The 21,126-nt window shown below is 44.8% G+C and overlaps 1 long non-coding RNA gene and 1 pseudogene across 1 annotated transcript in view; both read right to left on the minus strand.

The window, feature by feature from the left end:
* The window catches only part of LOC144577082 (uncharacterized), a 56,460-nt gene extending 37,722 nt beyond the window's left edge, over positions 1-18,738 (minus strand). Inside the window, exon 1 of the long non-coding RNA XR_013520365.1 lies at positions 18,224-18,738. This is a non-coding gene — a long non-coding RNA (uncharacterized LOC144577082). The remainder of the gene's footprint in view (positions 1-18,223) is intronic.
* LOC144577128 (small nuclear ribonucleoprotein F pseudogene) lies at positions 12,101-17,309 on the minus strand (annotated as a pseudogene).
* Positions 18,739-21,126: the final 2,388 nt, after the last annotated feature.

Raw genomic sequence — 21,126 nt, forward strand, 5'->3', positions numbered from 1 at the left:
TAAACCTCTTTCTTTTGTAAATTGCCCAGTCTTGGGTGTGTCTTTATCATCAGCATGAAAACAGACTAATACAGTAGATTGGTACCAGTAGAGTGGGTCACTGCTGAAAAGGTAAGCAAAAAAGTGGAAGTGACTTTGCAGCTGGATAACAGGCAGAGTTTGGGACAGTTTGGAGGGTTCAGAGAAAGAAAGGAAAATGTGGGAAAGTTTGGAACTCCCTAGAGACCTGTTAAATGGCTTTGACCAAAATGCTGATAATGATATGGACAATGAAATCCGTGTGAGATGGTCTCAGACGGAGCCAAGAAACTTGCTGGGAACTGGAGCAAAGGTGACTCTTCTTATGCTTTAGCAAAGAGACTGGTGGCATTTTGCCCCTGCCCTAGAGATTTCTGGAACTTTGAACTTGAGAAAGATGATTTAGGGTATCTGGTGAAAGAAATTTCTAAGTAGCAAAGCATTCAAGATGTGACTTGGGTGCTGTTAAAGGCATTCAGTTTTAAAAAGGAAACAGAGCATAAAAGTTTGGAAAATTTATAGCCTGACAATGTGAAAGAGAAGAAAATCCCATTTTCTGAGGAGAAATTCAGGCCAGCTGCAGAAATTTGCATAAGGAATAAGGAGCCAAATGTTAATCCCCAAGACAATGGGGAAAATGTCTCCAGGCCATGTCAGAGACCTTTGTGGCAGCCCCTCTCATCACAGGCCTGGAGGTTTTGGAGAAAAAAATGTTTTCATGGTCTATCTGCCATGCGCAGTCTAGAGTCTTGGTCCCCTGTGTCCCAGCTGCTCCAGCTGTGACCAAAAGGGGCCAAGGGACAGCTCAGGTTGTTGCTTGAGAGGGTGAAGGCCCCAAGCCTTGGCAACTTCCATGGGATGTTGAGCCTGTGGGTGCACAAAAGTCAAGAATTGAGGTTTGGAAGCCTCCACCTAGATTTCAGAGGATGTATGGAAACACCTGGATGCCCAGGCAGATGTTTGCTGCAGGGTGGGGCCCTCATGGAGAACCTTGGCTAGGGCAGTGTGGAAGGGAAATGTGGAGTCAGAGCTCCTAGCAAAGTTGTGAGAAGAGGGCCACCATCCTCCAGACCCAAGAATGGTAGATCCATCATTTGCACTGTGCACCTGGAAAAGCCACAGACACTCAAAACCAACCTGCAAAAGCAGCCAGGAGGGGGGCTATACCCTGCAAGGCCACAGGGGGCTATACCCTGCAAGGCCACAGGGGTGGAGCTGCCCAAGGCTGTTGAAGCCCACCTCTTGCATCAGCGTGACCTGGATGTGAGACATGGAGTCAAAGGAGATCATTTTTTAGCTTTAAGATTTGACTGCCCTGCTGGATTTTGGACTTGCCTAGGGCCTGTAGCCCTTTTGTTTCAACCAATTTCTCCCATTTGAAATGGTTGTGTTTGCCCAATGCCTGCACCCTCACTGTATCCAGAAGTAACTAATGTGCTTTTGATTTTACAGGCTCATAGGTGGAAGGCACTGGCCTTGTCTCAGATGAGACTTTGGACTGTGGATTTTTGAGTTAATGCTGAAATGAGTTAAGACTTTGGGGGACTGTTGGGAAGGTATGACTGGTTTTGAAATATGAGGACATGAGATTTGGGAGGGACCAGGGACAGAATGATATGGTTTGGCTGTGTCCCCACCCAAATCTCATCTTGAATTCCTACATGTTATAGGAGGGACCCAGTAGGAGGTAACTGAATCATGAGGGCAGGTGTTTCCCATGTTGTTCTTGAGATAGTGAGTAAATTTCACAAGATCTGATGGTTTTATATGGGGGAGTTTACCTGCACAAGCTCTCTCTTTGCCTGCTGCCATTCACTTAAGATGTGATTTGCTCCTCCTTGCCTTCCACCATGATTGTAAGGCCTCCCCAGCCACGTGGAACTCATAAATCCATTAAACCTCCTTCTTTTGTTAATTTACCAGTCTCAGGCATGTGTTTATCAGCAGCATGAAAAAGGACTAATAGAGAGAGGACTTACAGAGTCAGACATGGGGACATCATTGCTGTGTGGCTGGCACAGAAAGGAACTCCAAGAAAGAATTCTGAGCAGCATGCTACAGACACTGGGGTACCACACACCCTTCACGAGTGTGCCACCAAACACAGATTAGTGTGTAAAATTTGCTTCTGATACAATCAGTGATATCTTGAACAGGCAGTGGGATGTGGAGTAAAGTGGAGTATAATTTGCAGCAAGAAGTGGTAGGGAGCAAGGTGGTGGCAAAGACATTTCTCAGTTTGACTGGAAAAATGGAGACTATTGCCCCCTGAGGATACGTGTCCAGCCAAGGTAGGGGACAACTGTACTCAAATCATGACCCTAGGGTAAAGCACAGCCAAAAGACTGGGAGAGTAGCAGTAGCTGTCATTGCATTTCTTCCTATGTACCAATAAAAATCCTAGTATTTAAAAGCATGGGCCGGGTGTTGTGGCTCACAGTTATAAAATCCCAGCACTTTGGGAGGCCAAGACAGGCAGATTACAAGGTCAAGAGATCAAGACCATTCTGGCTAACACAGTGAAACCCCGTCTCTACTACAAAAAAAAAAAAAAATTTAGTCAGGCATGGTGGCACACGCCTGTAGTCCCAGCTACTTGGGAGGCTGAGGCAGAAGAATTGCTTGAACCAGGGAGGCAGAGGTTGCAGTGAGCCAAGATCATGTCACTGCACTCCAGCCTGGGTGACAGAGCAAGACTCTGTCTCAAAAAAGTAAAAGTGTGCCGGCATGCTGACTTGGACAGCACAGGTAGTAACATGGTAAAACGCTGGAGTCAGGTGTGGTCGTACATATCTCTAATTCCATTCACTCAAGAGGCTGAGGTTAGAGGATTGCTTGAGCCCAAAATTTTGAGACCAGACTGGGTAACACAGTGAGACGCCATCTCAAAAATAAAATAATTGATAAGTAATTAAAATATTGAAATAATACAAAGATTATTATGGTTTCTGCACCAGATACCTTATACCTTCATAAAGTACTCCATATTTGAGCTAACTGCTTTGCATGATTGAATAATTTATAATATGTACATTATATTTCTCAGTTTTTTCAAAAGCAGCCAGCAGAATGGTTAAATAGAAAAGGACTAGAAGTAACTTAATCACCGTATTAATGGTGGTGATTCCAGTTGTAAAACTATGAATGATATTTCTTTTCTTTTCTGTACTTTCTGTATTTTTTAATTTTCTAAAAATAAAATGAAGAGGCATAAAAACAGTAAAAGAAATGCAAACAAACCAGTGACACTCCTGGGGTTTCATAAACGTTCTCATTTAGTCCCACAACATCTCCATGAGACACAAATTATTTTTCTCATTTTCAGATGGCAAAGCGGAGGCTCGGGCTGTTAAATAAGCTCTTTAAGGTCACACAGCTGGAAGGGAATTAACTGGGACTTGAGCCCAGGTCTTTTGACTCTAGATTTCATGCTCTTTCTTCTACATCCCATTGCCTCTGCAAGAACCACATATATTATTCTTCTAACAGCTAAAACAACAGGCTATATTAGAAGGAAAGCCCCTGGTCCTCTTCTGCTATCAGCCAGAATGAGTGATGAACTCCAAACTCCTACGAGTGCCCTGGAAAGCGTATTAGGTCATACCAGACTGGGAGACAGGGACTCAGGATACATGACACCTATCAGAAAATGAGCAGGGCATGCCCATGGACTCGAGCATCCCTCAGATCAGAGCCTAGAAGTAGGCCCTTATTTTTAAAATATCTTCTCTAAAATACATATAATGCATAGGTATACATACAATCTTGATCTGTCACCTATGTAGGGAAGGCCTTTGAGGTCTTTATTCCAGCTACTATTCCTGAGACACAAATTAGCCCAAAACAACACCTTAAAACTATCATATTATTTTGTTGTTGTTGTTTTGAGATGGAATCTGGCTGCCCAGGCTGGAGTGCAGTGGCACGATCTTGGCTCACTGCAACCTCTGCCTCCCAGGTTCAAGTGATTCTCCTGCCTCAGCCTCCCAGGTAGCTGGATGACAGGCACCTGCCACCATGCCCTGCTAACTTATTCTGTATTTTTAGTAGAGACAGGGTTCCATCATGTTGGCCAAGCTGGTCTGAACTCCTGACCTCAGGTGATCCGCCTGCCTCTGCCTCCCAAATTGTTGGGATTACAGGAATGCGCTACCACACCTGGCCAAAACTACCATATTATTTTACTCATGATTTTGTGCATCCAAAAATTTGAGAAGGCTGTGCCTGTGAGTTCTCACTTGAAGTCACTCTTGTGGTTACAGTCAGATGTCGCCTGAAGCTGCAGTCATCTGAAGATTCAACGGGACTGGATGTCCAGCTGTCTCATTCACATGATTGACAGGTGATGCTGGCTAGTTAAGCTGTCACCTGGGGAACTCACACGTGGCCTTTCCAGTATCTCCAACTCAGGGTAGTTAGACTTCATACCTAGCACCTAGCTTCCCTCAGGACAAGCATCTCATAAGAACCAGGCAGTAGCTGCAAGACTTTTTCTGACATGGCTAAAGAAATCACATAGCACACTTCTGCCTCATTGCATTGGTTACAAATGAATCATTAGACAGACTAGATTCAAGGGGAAGGGAAGTAGGCTTTACCTCCTGTGGGAGTAGTGCAAGGTCACGTTGTGAAGGAGCACGTGAGGTGAAGAATGTTGCTTCAGCCACCTTTAGAACATGAAATTTGCTTCAGTCATTTAATCCCATGTTTCCCAACCTTTGTCATCACGTAGCACACACTGAAAGCATTAATATGTATCTGGCTTATGACACATCCATTGGAAAGCTCTGACAGGCTAACTATCTGTGATTAAGAAAGCTTCCTTTCCTTACTTTATAGCTAGTGTGCATTCAAGGGCAAAATTTCTCACGTTTCAGGGTAATTCTTGAACTACCAGGAAAAAAACCTTCCCAGTTCTCATCCCTTTATGCTGTAAGTATCTAAGCTCTAAGGATGTTTGTGTCCAAAAGCTTTGAGATCGTTTTTCATCTCTCCTCCTCTGAACACTAGCGGAGGGATAGCATACATTCTTCATGCATTGGATCAGTTCAAAATATTTCTACCGGCTGGGCACCATGGCTCACAGCTGTAATCTCAACACTTTGGGAGGTCAAGGCAGGCAGATCACAAAGTCAAGAGATCAAGACCATCCTGGGCAACATGGTGAAACCCTGTCTATTGAAAATACAAGAATTTCCTGGACGTGGTAGAGCATGCCTGTAGTCCCAGCTACTCAGGAGGCTAAGGCAGGAGAATCACTTGAACCCGCGAGGTGGTGGTTGCAGTGAGCTAAGATCGTGCCACTGTACTCCAGCCTGGGTGGCAGAGTGAAACTCTGTCTCAAAACAAACAAACTATATATATATATATATATATATATATATATATATATATATATGCTACCAATCAAAATGAATAATAACTGTAACAGATTGAACACTTCAAGTATGTTTAAATTCATGAATTCATAATGCTTTTAAAACAATGACAACTAAAATTATTATAGCAATCTTTGAAGGTTTCCAGAACCCTAACTCATTTAGAAAACTGGAGAATAAAGGGAAAGACCAGGCATTTGTCCTGCCTTTCCTATATGAACTATACTTCACAGTATTCCAGGTATCGATGCACTATCTCTCAGCTCAAAGCCCATCCTTCTTTGCTCTGCTTTGCAATTGTAATGGTGGACCCTGTAAACATTTCTCCTATCACCAGCTGACAATGTTAAACTTTTTTTTGCCAATAGAGGGTGCTGGAGGGAAATTGCAGGAGGAAGGAGTTTTTCTGGCTCCAGTGTGCTTTCCTTCTTGCTCTTGCCTTGCAAAATGGCCAACATTGTGAAGGGCGCCCCAGTTAGTTTCAGCAGTACCCTTGTGGACAACTTTCTTGTTTGTTTGTTTGTTTGTTTGTTTGTTTGTTTGTTTGTTTGTTTTGAGATAGAGTCTCACTCTGTTGCCCAGGCTGGAGTGCAATAGCGCAATCTTGGCTCACTGCAACCACCACCTCTGAGGTTCAAGCACTTTTCCTTGTCTCAGCTCCCGAGTAGCTGTGATTACAGGGGCCTGCTACCATGCCCAGCTAACTTTTATATTTTTTAGTAGAGATCACGTTTCGCCATGTTGGCCATGCTGGTCCTGAGCTCCTGACCTCAGGTGCCCTGCCTGCCTGGCGTCTCAAAGTGCTGGGGTTCCAGGCATGAGCCACCACGCCTTGTGGACAACTTTCTATCAAGCTTTGTCAGTCTCCCAGTAGGCATGTGATGGTTGATACTGTGAACTTGATCGCATTGAAGGATGTAAAGTATTGTTCCTGGATGTGTCTGTGAAGGCGTTGCCGAAGGAGATTCACATTTGAGTCAGTGGACTCTGAGCGGCAGACCCACCCTCAATCTGGGTGGGCGCCCCCTCATCAGCTGCTAGCATGGCTGGAATAAAGCAGCCTGGAGAAGATAGGCAAGCAGACCTGCTGAGTTTTCCGGCCTTCTTCCTTCTCTAGTGCTGAGTGATTTCTGCCCTCGAACATCAGACTCCAAGTTCTTCAGCTTTTGAACTCTTGGACTTACACCAGTGATTTGCCAGGGGTCCTCAGGCCTTTGGCCGCAGATCGAAGGCCGCACCGTTGGCTTCCTTATGTTTGAGGCTTTGGGACTTAAACTGATCCACCACTGGCTTCCTTGCTTCTCAACTTGCAGATGGCCTGTCGTGGGACTTTACCTTGTGATGGCATGAGTCAGTTCTCCTTAATAAAGTCCCTTTCGTGTATACCTCTACCCTATTACTTCTGTCCCTCTAGAGAGCCGTGACTAATACAGGGCAGTTCCCTGCTTGCCAGCTCCAGCCCAAAACACTTCAGTGAACATCTCCACTATGCATGGAACAACGTCACTGTCGTTATCACTGGGAATGGGAGACTCTCTTCTAGTTTGTTGTTTCCCTGAGTTCTGACGCCATGCTAGAAGTAGTGGCTGTTCTCTATTCCTATTTCTGTCTTCTTTAGAGTTCCTTAATCTCTATTTAATAATTTCTTATGTTAAAATTTACCTATTCTAAGGCTGGGCACAATGACTCACGCCTGTAATCCCAGCACTTTGGGAGGGCAGGGTGAGTGGATAACTGAGGTCAGGAGTTCAAGACTGGCCTGACCAACATGGCGAAACCCTGTCTCTACTAAAAATACAAAAATTAGCTGGGTGTGGTTGCCGGCACCTGGAATTTCAGCTACTGGGAAGGCTGAGGCAGGAGAATCTTTTGAACCTGGAAGCAGGAGATTGCAGTGAGCCAAGACTGTGCCATTGCACTCTGACCTGGGCAACAAAGTGAGACTTCGTCTCAAAAAAATGAATCAATAAAATAAAATTGACCTATTCTAAGCATGGTGTGGTTTCTGCCTCCCATCTGGACTCTGATTCACATAGTAAGTAAATCACTGATGAGGAAAAGTTCTTCTGTATACAAAAAGACCAGCTAATAAATGTGCAGTGAATGAAAGAATTAGAATATTTTATAGTTAACAAGATAGATCGAGGCACTGACCATCAATCGATGCCGAAGTCAGTAGATAAGAGGCTGATTGAGAACATAATAACGAATGGATCAGACTAATGGGTGGCCCTTCTGAACCAGAGGCAAGTTAACCATGAGCTAATGTAGCGCCAACTTCAGCTCTCCTCACTTGCGTGGACCTAAAGCTTAATTTTAGATTTATAATTTTGATTTCTTTCTCTTAAAAGCCCTCAAATTGCACAAGCTTCAGTCTCCATAAAACCTTGATTTACCCGCTTTGTAAACCCTCTGGTCAATCTTAGGTTCCCAAAACAAAAGACCACCAGACGTGATGAGCCTCCTCACGTAATGCGATAGGCAATAGCACCAGCCAGGAAATACCTGCCAAAAGTTCAGTGCCAAACAGATCAAGCGTCCAGACGGAATCACTGCTTTATACAAACACTTGGGGTAGAAGAACATGTTAAAGACACTATGAGAATGCAACAGCCAAATCCAAAATATGGGAGATTTTTTTTCTTTTGGGACAAATTACTCAGTATTTTCATCCAAAAAAATGCAAGTAAAAAAAAAAAAATAACTGAGGCAGTGTGGGAGGCTTTCATAGAGATTTTTAGAGGCCTGAGAAGTATCAACAAAAGCAATATGTGTCCCTTGTTTGGATTTTGATTCAGTTAAAATAACCATTTATGAGATAATGTGAATTTTCATGCTGACTGGATATGGAAGGGTATTAAGAAATATTTTAGGTGTCATAGTAATATGGATATTTTTAAAGGAATTCTTATCTCTTAGAGGTCTATATAAGCATTTTTGAATAAGTTAAGAAAGCCTGGGATTGTTTTAAAAATAACCTAGCAAAGGGTAGGCTAATAGAGGTTATAGACAAAGGAAAAACTAGCCTTATGTTAATAAATGGTGACGCTCAGTGGTGAGTACACGGGGGTTCATTGTAAATCTGTTCCTTATAGTCAAACATACTTCAGTGATGCTTGAAAATGTCCTCATAAAAAGTTTAATGGAACAAAATATATGCTACTGTAGGTGGCATCCTATCTGTACATGAATCATAACCAAATTCATACAGTATATGAATTTGGTTTACAGAGCACTTTTCATACAAAATTTAATGTAATCCTAACCTCAGGCCTACAAGGTAGATTTTATGATCGTCATCTCACAGGGAACAATTTCAGAGTGGTTAAGTCAATGGCTCAGCAGTTCTGAGCTAGTCAGAGGCAAACGTTGGGATTCAGATCCAAGTCTTTGATTTCTAAATCCCATGCTCCACCTGGAGAAGGAGAAGAAAAGCCGGCTGATACTGGCCAGGTCTCTTAACTTCCGCTAAGTCTCTTAACTCCCGAGCCTTCGGAAAAATGAGAACGATAATACTTAGCCTGCTTTCTTCCTAGTTGTTGGGAAACTCAGGTCTGAGGATTTCTAGAAAAGGACTTTTTGTGTATTGGGAAGTGGCTTATAAATTTAGATCAGCCCATATAGACTAGCTTTCTAACAAAGAATGCTGCAAAAAGAGAAGAAGGTGGAGAGCTCTGGGGGTTGGTTTTGGGCAATGCAGAGTTTGCACTTGGTAACCTTTGTATACCCGCCACATCTCAAAATCCCTCCCTTATGTTCATAAGATGTTTCTCCTGTGGTGTACTTGAAAACTTGCCATTGTCCCTGATGTGCTGCTCTGTTACTAGTCGTAGGCGCTGAGGCTCCACAACAGCTGTTGATAATGGAAAGTTTTATGACTTGTTTTTAGACTGGTGAAATAAGTATGAAACTGCGTAGTATTTTCTGCTGCTGTCCAGAACTCCTCTACTAGATTATTTACACGAAGTCACTGATAGCCATGAATTTTCACCAAGCAACACTGAAAAACAAATAAGACACTTTTGATTCTCTAGGGGAAAAAAAATGAAGTGGTACAGTTAAAATGACCCACATTAAGCAATAACACCTACAACAAAAACCTCTTTGGGGATTGCTACAGACATCTAAAAGGCCCCATCAAATGGCAGCCAGGTGTGGTGGCTCACATCTGTAATCCCAGCTGGGAGACCGAGGTGTGTGAATCACCTGAGGCCAGGAGTTCGAGACCGGCCTGGCCAAAATGGCAAAATCCGGTCTCTACTAAAAATACAAAAATGAGCTGGACAAGGTGGTGCCCACCTGTAACCCCAGCTACTCAGCAGACTGAGACAGGAGAATCACTGCAGGGGGTGCAGTGAGCCAAGATCACACCACTGCACTCCAGCCTGGGCAACAGAATGAGACTCCGTCTCAAAAAAAAAAAAATATAGCAGCATCCAAACAACCACTTCAAAACAGCTTGGTCTGAAACACACATTCAATGATGACAATCTAATTCTGCCAGTACCCATTGAAATACTAACGGGAGCACCTAAATATAACTATATATTTTGTTTCAAATATATAAGTTATCTCATTTATGATTACTACTTTATAGTAATAATTTTAGCCATAAGAAACTTTGGAAGACTCTTTTTTTTTTTTTGAGACGGAGTTTCGCTCTTGTTACCCAGGCTGGAGTGCAATGGCGCTATCTCGGCTCACCGCAACCTCCGCCTCCTGGGTTCAGGCAATTCTCCTGCTTCAGCCTCCTGAGTAGCTGGGATTACAGGCACGCACCACCATGCCCAGCTAATTTTTTGTATTTTTAGTAGAGACGGGGTTTCACCTTGTTGACCAGGATGGTCTCGATCTCTTGACCTCGTGATCCACCCGCCTCGGCCTCCCAAAGTGCTGGGATTATAGGCGTGAGCCACCGCGCCCAGCTGCTTTGGAAGACGCTTTACCTCTCTGTGCTTCCATTTTCTTCACCATAAGTTAGGAATAATAATGATATCTTTTTTTTTTAAGACGGGATTTCACCATGTTGGTAAGGCAGGTCTTGAACTCCCGCCCTCAGGTGATCCTCTGGCGTTGGCCTACAAAGTGCTTGGATTACAGGCGTGAGCCACTATGCCCAGCCATAATAATGATATCTCTCTCATAGGTTTAAAATTAAATGAGATCATATATGTAAAAGTAGGTTGTGCCTTGCTCAGGACCTGGCACCATTCTAAGTGCAGGTGCTAAACGTTAGGGTTTCTTTGAATATAAGTACCTATTACATTGTGCAGCGAAGTCTGAAATCGTTGTAGGCACTGGGAGCGTGGAGATCAGTGTGGGTAAGAACGGAGGGAGAATTCTGCGGATACTGCAGGACAAAGGTGTGGTTGCTGAGCCCCAGCAGTCCTGGAAAGAGGGGGCACCAATGCCAGTGCCTGCACAGGTGATAAAACGTTAAAATCTTGATGCCGACTATATGGGTGTTAACTGCAATGTTTTTCCAATTTTTCTGAATATTTCAAAATTAGGATAATAAACTGTTGAGAAATAAAGTTATAAAATAAAATCTGGTGTCCCCTCCAAACGTCCATGGCCATGGGTAGCCTCGGCAAAATAGATTGGCATCGACTGAGCAGACCTGTATACCAATTAAATTGGCACCGGGGAGAGAGAAAGGAAGGCGGGGTGAGCCAGGAAGAGCCGGAGGAAGCAGCGCTTTCCTGACGCGGTGGAATGGCGCTGGAACCCCAGCTCACAGAGACCGGCCGATGCGGCCGGGGGAAGTTTGCATCATTTGGAGCATGTGTGCGGGACTTCTCCTAGCCAGACAAGCCGTGCGCATTTCCAGTGCTGCTTCCAGCCTGCCTGGGGGAGCCTAGCATTACAAACAGTGACTCTGCTCTCAGAATGGAAAATTTCAATTCTAGGATTTCAGCAGGAACTTTTGGAGCTTGTGGTGGGGGAAAAAAAAGCACCTCGCTCCTCGAGAGCAAAGTTAAATGGCAAGATGTCTAAATTCCTGTAAACGTGGGTCTCACGTGTCCTGAAAAGAGCGTGTATGTGCCTGCTACGTGTTGTGTGGGTGATTCATCAGACTCTCGTCTCTCGCTTTGGCTTCGTGGAGGCCGCAGCGTGTGGGTTAGGGAAGGATGGTGCGGTGCTATGTCAAACGCAGACGGACGGGCTGCCCTGCACAGCAGCAGTTAGCAGTTACCAGAGTACAGTTCCCTTAACATTCAGTCAATTTTCTGAACTTTGGACAAAGGTTTAGGGTATTTTTGTTTGTTTGGTTTTGTTTTGTTTTGTTTCTTGTTTTTGAGATAGAGTCTTGCTCTGTCGCCAGGTGCCAGGCTGGAGTTCAGTGGCGCGATCTCGGCTCTCTGCAACCTCCGCCTCCCGAGTTCAGGCAATTCTCCTGCCCCAGCCTCCCGAGTAACTGGGACCACAGACGCACGCCACCACGCCCAGTTCATTTTTGTCTATTTTTAGTAGAGACGGGATTTCACCATGTTGGCCAGGATGGTCTCGATCTCTTGATCTCGTGATCCGTCCGCCTCAGCCTCCCAAAGTGCTGGAATTACAGGTGTGAACCACCGCGCCCCGCTAGGTTTAGGTATTTTAAATATTATTGAAGACAATACACATCTACTTTTTTTAAAAACAAACACACAAATCTTTATTTTCTAGAAATATGTATCTATAAAAATCCCCCACAAAAGATGCTATTCTCTCATTTCTCCATCTTCTTCCTCTTCTCCACACCTCTGATATAAGGGATATGATTACGCCTTATTAAAACTTCCCACAGATGTCCTGGCAACGCTCCACCTATGTATTCTTCCGTATTTGCAAGCTGCAGGTTCCTGTAGCCATCTACAGATACCAGGTAGCCCTGTACTCCATTCCCCACCTAAGTTTCACCACCACTGGCGTTCCTGTTAGTCCACTGAGGAAAGGTTTGGGATTGAGTTGACCCTTCAGTCCCAGCTCATCCTAACCACGGGCGAATGCTGCAGGCTACTCACCGCCAATCAGGCCACCGCCCATCCCTGGCGACTACAGCAGGTACCGCAGGTCCCTAGCCGAGCACCTCCTATTTACAATGTGAATACGCATGAATTGCAACAAACTGCACTTTTGCTGTAACGTGTGAATTACGTAATTTCAGGAATGTGTCATTTTCAAACTTTTTGTAAGCACAATCGCTTCGCTGGTCTCTCTCTCCAAGAATTATTCTAGTCTTCACAGTCATGCAAGAATCAAATATGGAGCAAAGTTGAGACGCTATACTCAACTGGTTAGGAGTCACTGCCATTCTCCAGTTATCTGAGTGCTATACTTTTTTTAAAAATTGTTTTTAAAGTAAAAATACTAGTGATTTGGAAGGGGAAAAGCTAAAAAGCACACCTCCATAAAGCAGCCCCAGTCTTGCCCCCTAGAGGTAACCCTGGCAACAGGTCTTTGCATACGTTTTAAGAAAATGTTGGGCCGGGCGCGGCGGCTCATGCCTATCATCCCAGCACTTTGGGAGGCCGAGGCAGGTGGCTTACCAGGTCAAGAGATCGAGACCATCCTGGTCAACAGGCGAAACCCCATCTCTACTAAAAATACAAAAATTAGCTGGGCATGGTAGTCCCCGCTACTCAAGAGGCTGAGGCAGGAGAATTGCCTGAATCCAGGAGGCGGAGGTTGGGGTGAGCCAGGATGGCGCCATTGCACTCCAGCCTGGGTAACAAGAGCGAAACTCCGTCTCAAAAAAAAAAAAAAGAGAAGAAAAGAAAATGTTTACACATACACAAGCATATGTGACCCAGATGTTGGCCATCCGTCTCATCTGCTTGACTGACATTTTTGGCCACATGCCATGCTTGACACAAAACTCAGTTCTTAGACCAGCATTTACAAGAAATCCAATCACACTAAATATATCCTGATTTTTAAAGGATTATTAAAGATTGATGGGGTTAGAGAGAATGATCACAGAGAACAATATCAATGTCTCTATCTCAAACAAAACAAAACTGTGTTCAACATGTCTCTCCATATTCTTACCAGCCCACACCACGGATTACGCATTCTCCATGCTCCTGACACACAGCCTGTCATTCCTATCATTGCTGTTCCAAGGTCTGTCTATCTCCAACCTAATCCCAATTATCTCCCAACCTAAGCTGTAAGAATGCACTACGTTTTTATTTCATCAGTTCCTTTCAGATAGGCATTAGGTTGCTCCGAGTTTTTTATTTCCGTGTTCAACAATGTTGTAATTAATATCTTAGAAGATACACCTTGGCGGGGCACAGTGGCTCAAGCCTGTCATCCCAGCACTTTGGGAGGCCGAGGCGGGTGGATCACGAGGTCAAGAGCTCGAAACCATCCTGGTCAACATGGTGAAACCCCGTCTTAACTAAAAATACAAAAAAAATTAGCTGGGCATGGTGGCGCGTGCCTGTAGCCCCAGCTACTCGGGAGGCTGAGGCAGGGGAGTTGCTTGAACCCAGGAGGTGGAGTTTGCAGTGAGCCCAGATCATGCCACTGCACAAGAAATCTCTGCCTGGATAGCAGCAGGAACCTCAAATGCAACATCTTCTCCCTGAACCTGCCCTTCCATGATTCCTTCATGGTTAATCTCCCAGACTTAGCCAATTAATTTCCAAGTCCCATAGAAACCGCTCAGATAGCTGAGCCCTCTCTCCTTCTACCTATTCCCCACTTAGCTCAGAGCCTCATCATTTCTTAGCCAAATCTCACACACTTCCTAAACTCTTCTCCCTGCCGTCAGGCTCTGTACGTTCTAGTTCGTCCCCCACTCAGCATCCAGAGGTTGTTTATCCAATAAATTTAATAATCTGTAAATGAAAAGATGCTCTTTATCTTATACGGCTCTTTTAAGGAATAAGCGAAATAATCTATGCAAAATATGTAGCTTATGATAATTCCTCAATAAGTGTTGGGGTTCCTACCTTCCTCCCAAAACGTCCGTCTGATAATGTAAGTCTCTATGGCCTGCACAATGAAGTCTACAGCCCAATGGCTACCGAGGCCGTGACTCACCTCTCTGATGTCTGCTTCACACTAGGCACTAGTCAACCTAATGCCTCACTTTTTGTGTCTCTGTGCCTTAGTTCCTTCTGCTTGGAATTCCTTTCCCCCATTTACTGCTCTAATGAGCACCTTTAATTCTTTAAGATCAGGTTCAGATGGCACTTACCCCAGAATAATGGCTGTGGATTCTTCCCATCAGGTTCCCAGGCCCCTTCTCGGAGCCTCTTTACCTGTTCTTACATTATTGCATTGCAATTCCTTGTTTACCTGCCTGTCTCTGTGACAGGGCTGTGAACAGGGGCTGTTTCTTTTCCATCATCATATCCTCAGTGTGTGGCACTCAAGAGGTGCTTTAAAGTGCGTGTGGAATGAACGGGTTCCACGTGTTAATAAGTACGCCCCACCTCCTCTAGAACTGTGGCTATAGAGAAAGGCAATTAAAGTGCTGCAGGCTTGCGGGGAGTGCACTGCAGGCCAGCGGCTCAGCAGGTGCAGTTGGTCTTCTGATCCTCACTTTCGAACCTGCAAAGTGGGCCTCAGACACCTCCTGGACAATTAAGGGCAAAGGAAGTGACACGTAAGTAGCCAAAATGCAGCCAAGATTCAAGTGGATGTTAAGTTGCTGGCCAAAAGCAGGAGGGGAAATCATCATTTTTAGGGAATGGAAGAATACTTGGAAAGAATGCAGGCTTTGGAGTCAAATTTAAATGCACTGTGCTATTCTGCTATAACAGGCTAACTCTGAAGGATCATTGATTTGACACAACGAAGGGTGAACTTGGGAATGTCCACCGCAGGAATGTGGCTCCCGCTCTACTCAGGCCTCAGAGGCCCAGATCAACAAAGTCAGGGTCCCTGAAAAGCAGACTCTGAAAGGAGATGAACATGCAGGATGTTTGTGAAGGGGTCCCCTTGGGGTTGACACCTGCAACAAAGAGCTGAAGGAAGCAGGACTGTGCAGGGGGAGGAGCTGAGCCGCAGGGCAGGCTCCGCAACAGCCTCGACCTAACCCACCGGGTCTCCGGAGCTGGAACAGCCCTTTAGAGATGTCCTGAATTGGGCCAAGATGACTGGAGCCTGATACCTCTGTGTCAATTGGGGGCGAACCTTCGGTGGGTGACTCTCAGGAGGGGAGACAGCTCTACAGAGATTGACAATTGAAGGCTGTCTATAGACAGCATTCCTGGCCCCCTGGGGCCATGCATCTTCTAGTGAAGGGGAGACAGCCCATATGGGGAGGATTCTTATATAGTAGCTGCACCCTGGGGACACATGCCACAGTATCTCAGCTTGGGTTCTTCCAGAGGCTGACTCTGAGACTGGGATGTGAGCTCCAGCATTTATCTGGGGGTATGGAAGTGAGATGGGAAAGGAAAGGAAATCAATAGAGTAGTTTAATGAACAGGAACTGCAGGGGCTCCTGCAAATCAGAATAGAACATACCCTAGAGCTGTCCCACTCAATGGGCGAAGATGAGGTGCTGTTTATCTACCAAATCCTGTGTGCCATTACTCACAGCCCCTCCTAGACAGACTCACCCCCTGGCAGCTCCCACCTACCTTCCCACCTTGAACAGAGTGGCAGGTGACTGCACTAAGAAGCCATTGACATGAACGGGAATTGTAAGCACCAAGAGGATGTGAGCAGAGCACTCACGGAGTCTGCCCTGCCGGGAGGAAGGATCACAGACAGTCTCTCAGGAATGTTATGCTGCCTCAGCCCAGAGGTGACACATTCACACAAACACGGGCAGAGCCAGCCACATGGCCCACCTCACAGTAAGGTGGAAAAGTCTGCCTTGCCCTCAGGGAGGGAAGGGGAAATAAATATTGCTGAGTTCTGATAAGGTCGGCCACAGAACCCCTCCTGCCTACTGGCTGGGTGAGATTGGGAAATTGCTTTATCTTTCTGAGCCTCCATTTACTCATTTTTAAATTATGAAGAGTAGCATCTAACTCATAAGAATGTGAAAAATCTTGGGAGGCCGAGGATGGTGGATCACAAGGTCAAGAGATCGAGACCATCCTGGTCAACGAGGTGAAACCCTGTCTCTACTAAAAACATACAAAAATTAGCTGGGCATGGTGGTGTGCACCTGTAGTCCCAGCTACTCGGGAGGCTGAGGCAGGAGAATTGCTTGAACCCAGGAGGCGGAGGTTGCGGTGAGCTGAGATCGTGCCATTGCACTCCAGCCTGGGTAACAACAGCAAAACTCCGTCTCAAAAAAAAAAAAAGAATGTGAAAAATGAAACAAATACATGCAAAGAATCTACCACAATGCAACAGGACTGGTGATGAAACAAAGCTACCACAGTTCATTTTATTATTACCTTTTATAACACAAATATGTGACCTATATTCTTTTCATGTATCAAATGTAACATTAAAATAATAAAAGGGACACCCGTTTAATACTAGATGTTGAAATTCTAAGAGAGAGTTCAAACATAAATAAATGAATGCTAAGAAAAAATTTTGAAATAGTCTATCACAGTTTCTAGTAAGTCATGGGCACTTAGTAAATGGTAACTATTACTATTATCTGGGAACTATTGTAAACTGATTTCGTTAATCACAGCCAAAAATAAAAGTGATTTGGAATGTGAATTACCCAGATAAATAATCAGCTCAAAGGTTTCCTTGGAGAGAAGGAGAGCTGACCTGTGCCTGTTGACTCACCCTGTAAACACAGTCATGGTAATTTACTAACAGCAAGACCTGTTTCCTGCTGAGCACTTCCAATCTGAGCTCCAGAGCTAGACACAGAGGAAGAGGTCAAACACGTCCACATGGAACCTGGGCTTTTTTCCCACCAACTTCTGAGTGATCAGAGGCTCCCTGTTGCAATGTCATCAAAATGAGACGCGGAAATTCCTCACCTGCCATAAGCTAGACAGGGCTTTTGAGATGCAAACCATATACATTCTCAGAGCAGAGCGTTGAAACCAAAGAGAGAAGTCACTTTCAAAGCACCATCCCCCCGCCTTCCCCTTTCCATACACATGCTAAGCACACAGAGCTTTTGCAATCTGCTACGAAAACAGAATTTTAAAATAAACCCTAGTCTACGCTCTCATATCGGAATTTAGAAGAAAATGGATTTCTGTAAGGTGAATTTGTTCTCCAAAATTAGTTCCATTCACACATGTATACACACACACACACTCACACACACACCCATAAAATGCAGCACTCATTAATAGGCCAAATATGGAACAAGCAGGTTTATCCTCAGCAAAAGAGAGACATTAAATAATCATGAGGACAGGCTTGAGGCTGCGGAAAAATGAAACTTACGGAAGCCAGCAGATGGCACCTAATCATAATTTTTTCTATGATTTCTATTAATTGTCAAATATTTTTCATTCTGTCTTCCCAGTAAAACAAATGATATGCTAATATGGCACAGTAAGTAACATCTTCCCTTTGAGATGTTGAATAGGCTTGTTACATAAAATTTCCCCACCTACATAACTAGCCCAAGACCCACATTGCTCATGCATAGATTTATCACATCACACTATGCATATGCATGTCCGTATATCTGTGTGCTTCCAAGCATGCAGCAGATTTGATAAATGCAAAAAGTAAAAGCTAACACCTTCGTTTTTCTCCAAAAGCAAATCCAAATCAAGAATCTGTTGTTCCTGAAACGGTCACATAAAATCATTTAAGCCACATTGTCTGCCGGAAATAGAAGTGCATAAATACCTCAGGGAGACCACTTTGGCACTTTTTTCAGGGCTCCTATTACAAACATTAACAGGGCGAATGACCCCTTCCAGGCGGCTCCGTCTCACCTGCCAACTCCTCTACTTTCTTCTCCCACACTTCCTCAAGGCTGCACACTTTCTCCACTCTTTGATTCCCTTTTTATATTCTACTTCCGTTTTCTTTAATCTCTTCTCCCTCTTGAGCACTGGACTTGGTTTCCTGAGTCTTGTAGGGACAGATGCCGTACCAGCCAGGGTTCTTGGTTTCTGACACCGGAAGTCGACTCTGTTAAGCAAAAGATATTTATTTCACAGCCATCAAGTAGTTCACAGAATCCACAGGACGCCTGGAGAATCTGGCTCAGTGAACAGGCAAGAAGCAAAAGTGCTGGCACCAAAAAAGACAGCTAAGGTGACGCCACTGAAAACCACAAGTCTAGGGCAGTGCCACCAGCACCACAGCCACCAGCCACTAACAGCTACTGCTGCCCCCAGGCTGTCCTGAATAATGGTTCCCTCGCTCTGAGGGCTTGCTTCATTTCCTCCGGATTCCCTATCCAGGCTGGGAAGCCCACAGCCAAGGCTGGCAGGGCTGGCCTCACGAGTTGCTCTCCAAGAGCAGAGCTGTTATTCTGGCTCAGACCAAAGCAGGGTGGGGGCACAAGCTTCAGGGCTGAGAAGGCCTAGCATGAATGCAGAAGAAAGTGCATCTGGAGAAATACTGGTGATGAGAAAGCACCAGGTGTCACAGACACTACTCATTTTAAACCTGCCCTTTCCTGGTGCACAGACAGGGTAGTCGGTGCTCCCAAACTGAGTGGGATAATTTTGTGGAAAGGAAAGATATTGGGCAGGATGCAGTTCAGTTACGCCAGTTTTGGAAAGACAAACAATAAAGCAAGATCCAGCTGATGCTGTAGCCCGGCAGTCCACTCAGTTACATCCTGCATCCTTTGCTCTAGACAAAGCTAGGAGCCACAGTTGCTAATGTGAACACTCCTCATTTTCAGGTTCTGTTTAGCCAATTTAAATTCCAGCCCCTAAGCACTATTCCTTTGACCTCCCACATCTTAACCCTTAATAGATGAAGGCTAGTCTCTTTCTAGGGATGAAATTTGTAACATGATTCCGAGCTCAGCTCTGCACAGGGGCCTCCGTCGCTCCTCCTGCCAGCTGGTCCCAATTATGAGCTGGTTTGGGTAATTTGAGAGTGTGCAGGGTGCCCGTGCAGTAGGAGGAGTATTTTCTAAGCACTCAGCTTCCCAAGCCCAACTAGAACTAATAGATGCTTTAATATTCTGAATTCTGAGGGGATTTGTAATGGTTTTCCAAAAAAAGAAAATAAAATGTATAATTAAAATCACTCGCTGGCATGCCTGGTAACCACTCTAAGTGCAGAGTGAGAAATCAAGACTGTAGCGTTCCAGCAAAGCTCCAACTTTGCCCGCATGTCTTGGGCAACCACCTCGACTTTTCTGTGCTTCAACAGAGGGGGCTGTGTGACTGCAAGTGTTCTTTGTGAGAATGACACCAGACAAGTCACTGGGAATCTCCAGCCTAGATCTCAAGGGCTGAGCATATATCTGAGCTCAATTTTGTTATTTTCAACTTAATGTTTCCCGAGCACCTATTATATCCAGCACGTTACATACTCTGGGAATTCAAAGCTGAATAAAGCTCAGAATCCAGCTCTCGGTGGTTCTCTTTCAACCAGCAGCATTCCAAGGGCAGAAGGGTTAGCCCTTGGCTGGGAGGAGCGTTTTGTCACTGGCGTTGTTTAGAATCGCCCCGGCTTGTGTGATTATACAAACCAGATGGCAATTCGTTGGTTTTATTATTGTTATCATTTTATTTATTATTTATTTATTTTTCTGAGACAGAGTCTCACTGTGTTACGAAAGCTGGAGTGCAATGGCGCGATGTCCGCTCACTGCAACCTCCGCCTCCTGGGTTCAGGCAATTCTCCTGCCTCAGCCTCCCGAGTAGCTGGGATTACAGGCACCCACCATCATGCTCGGCTAATTTTTTTTTTTTGTATTTTTGTAGAGACAGTTTCACCATGTTGGCCAGGTTGATCTTGAACTCCTGACCTCAGGTGATCCACCTGCCTCGGCTTCCCAAAGTGCTGGGATTACAGGTGTAAGCCACCATGTCCGGCCGGTTTTATGATTATTTTTAAACCCTCTACACATTAAGGCACTCCTTAGTATCTGTATCTGGGCTGACTTCTCCCATCGTCTCCACTGCTTCCAATCACTCCTCCCAGTTTATATCATCATAGGCAAGCTGAATCTGTGCAGAAGAAAAAGAAAACTACATTTGAAGACATAAATGTCTCTGGAAGACAGGTACCCGTAGCTACCTGCACATGTGTTCCATCAGCTGATTAATGCCAACGATAGCTGCTTACACATTTTCTTTTTTGGTCTTATCTGAGGCACTCTCCCGACGCACACAGGCTAGTCCTGTTGAGAGTAGATTTTTATTTCAGGGACAGTACAGTGTACTGGTGACACTAGCAGGTCCTTAAGTCACATTATCAGCATTTATAAGCCAGCTCCTTTTTCTTACTGAGTTATTATTTAATGTCTTTGGGCCTAAATGTTCTCATAGGTAGAGTGTGGATAAGAATATCTTTCCTAGAAGGACTGTTGTAAAGATTAAATTAGAGAATACGCCAGGCGCGGTGGCTCACGCCTGTAATCCCAGCACTTTGGGAGGCCGAGGCGGGTGGATCACGAGGTCAAGAGATCGAGACCATCCTGGTCAACATGGTGAAACCCCGTCTCTACTAAAAATACAAAAAATTAGCTGGGCGTGGTGGTGCGTGCCTGGAATCCCAGCTACTCAGGAGGCTGAGGCAGGAGAATTAATTGCCTGAACCCAGCAGGCGGAGGTTGCTGTGAGCTGAGATGGCGCCATTGCACTCCAGGGTAACAAGAGCGAAACTCCGTCTCAAAAAAATAAATAAATAAAAATAAATGAGAGAA

The sequence above is a fragment of the Callithrix jacchus genome, chromosome 7, assembly GCF_049354715.1.
Source record: "Callithrix jacchus isolate 240 chromosome 7, calJac240_pri, whole genome shotgun sequence".
NCBI classification, from domain to species: Eukaryota; Metazoa; Chordata; class Mammalia; order Primates; family Cebidae; genus Callithrix; species Callithrix jacchus.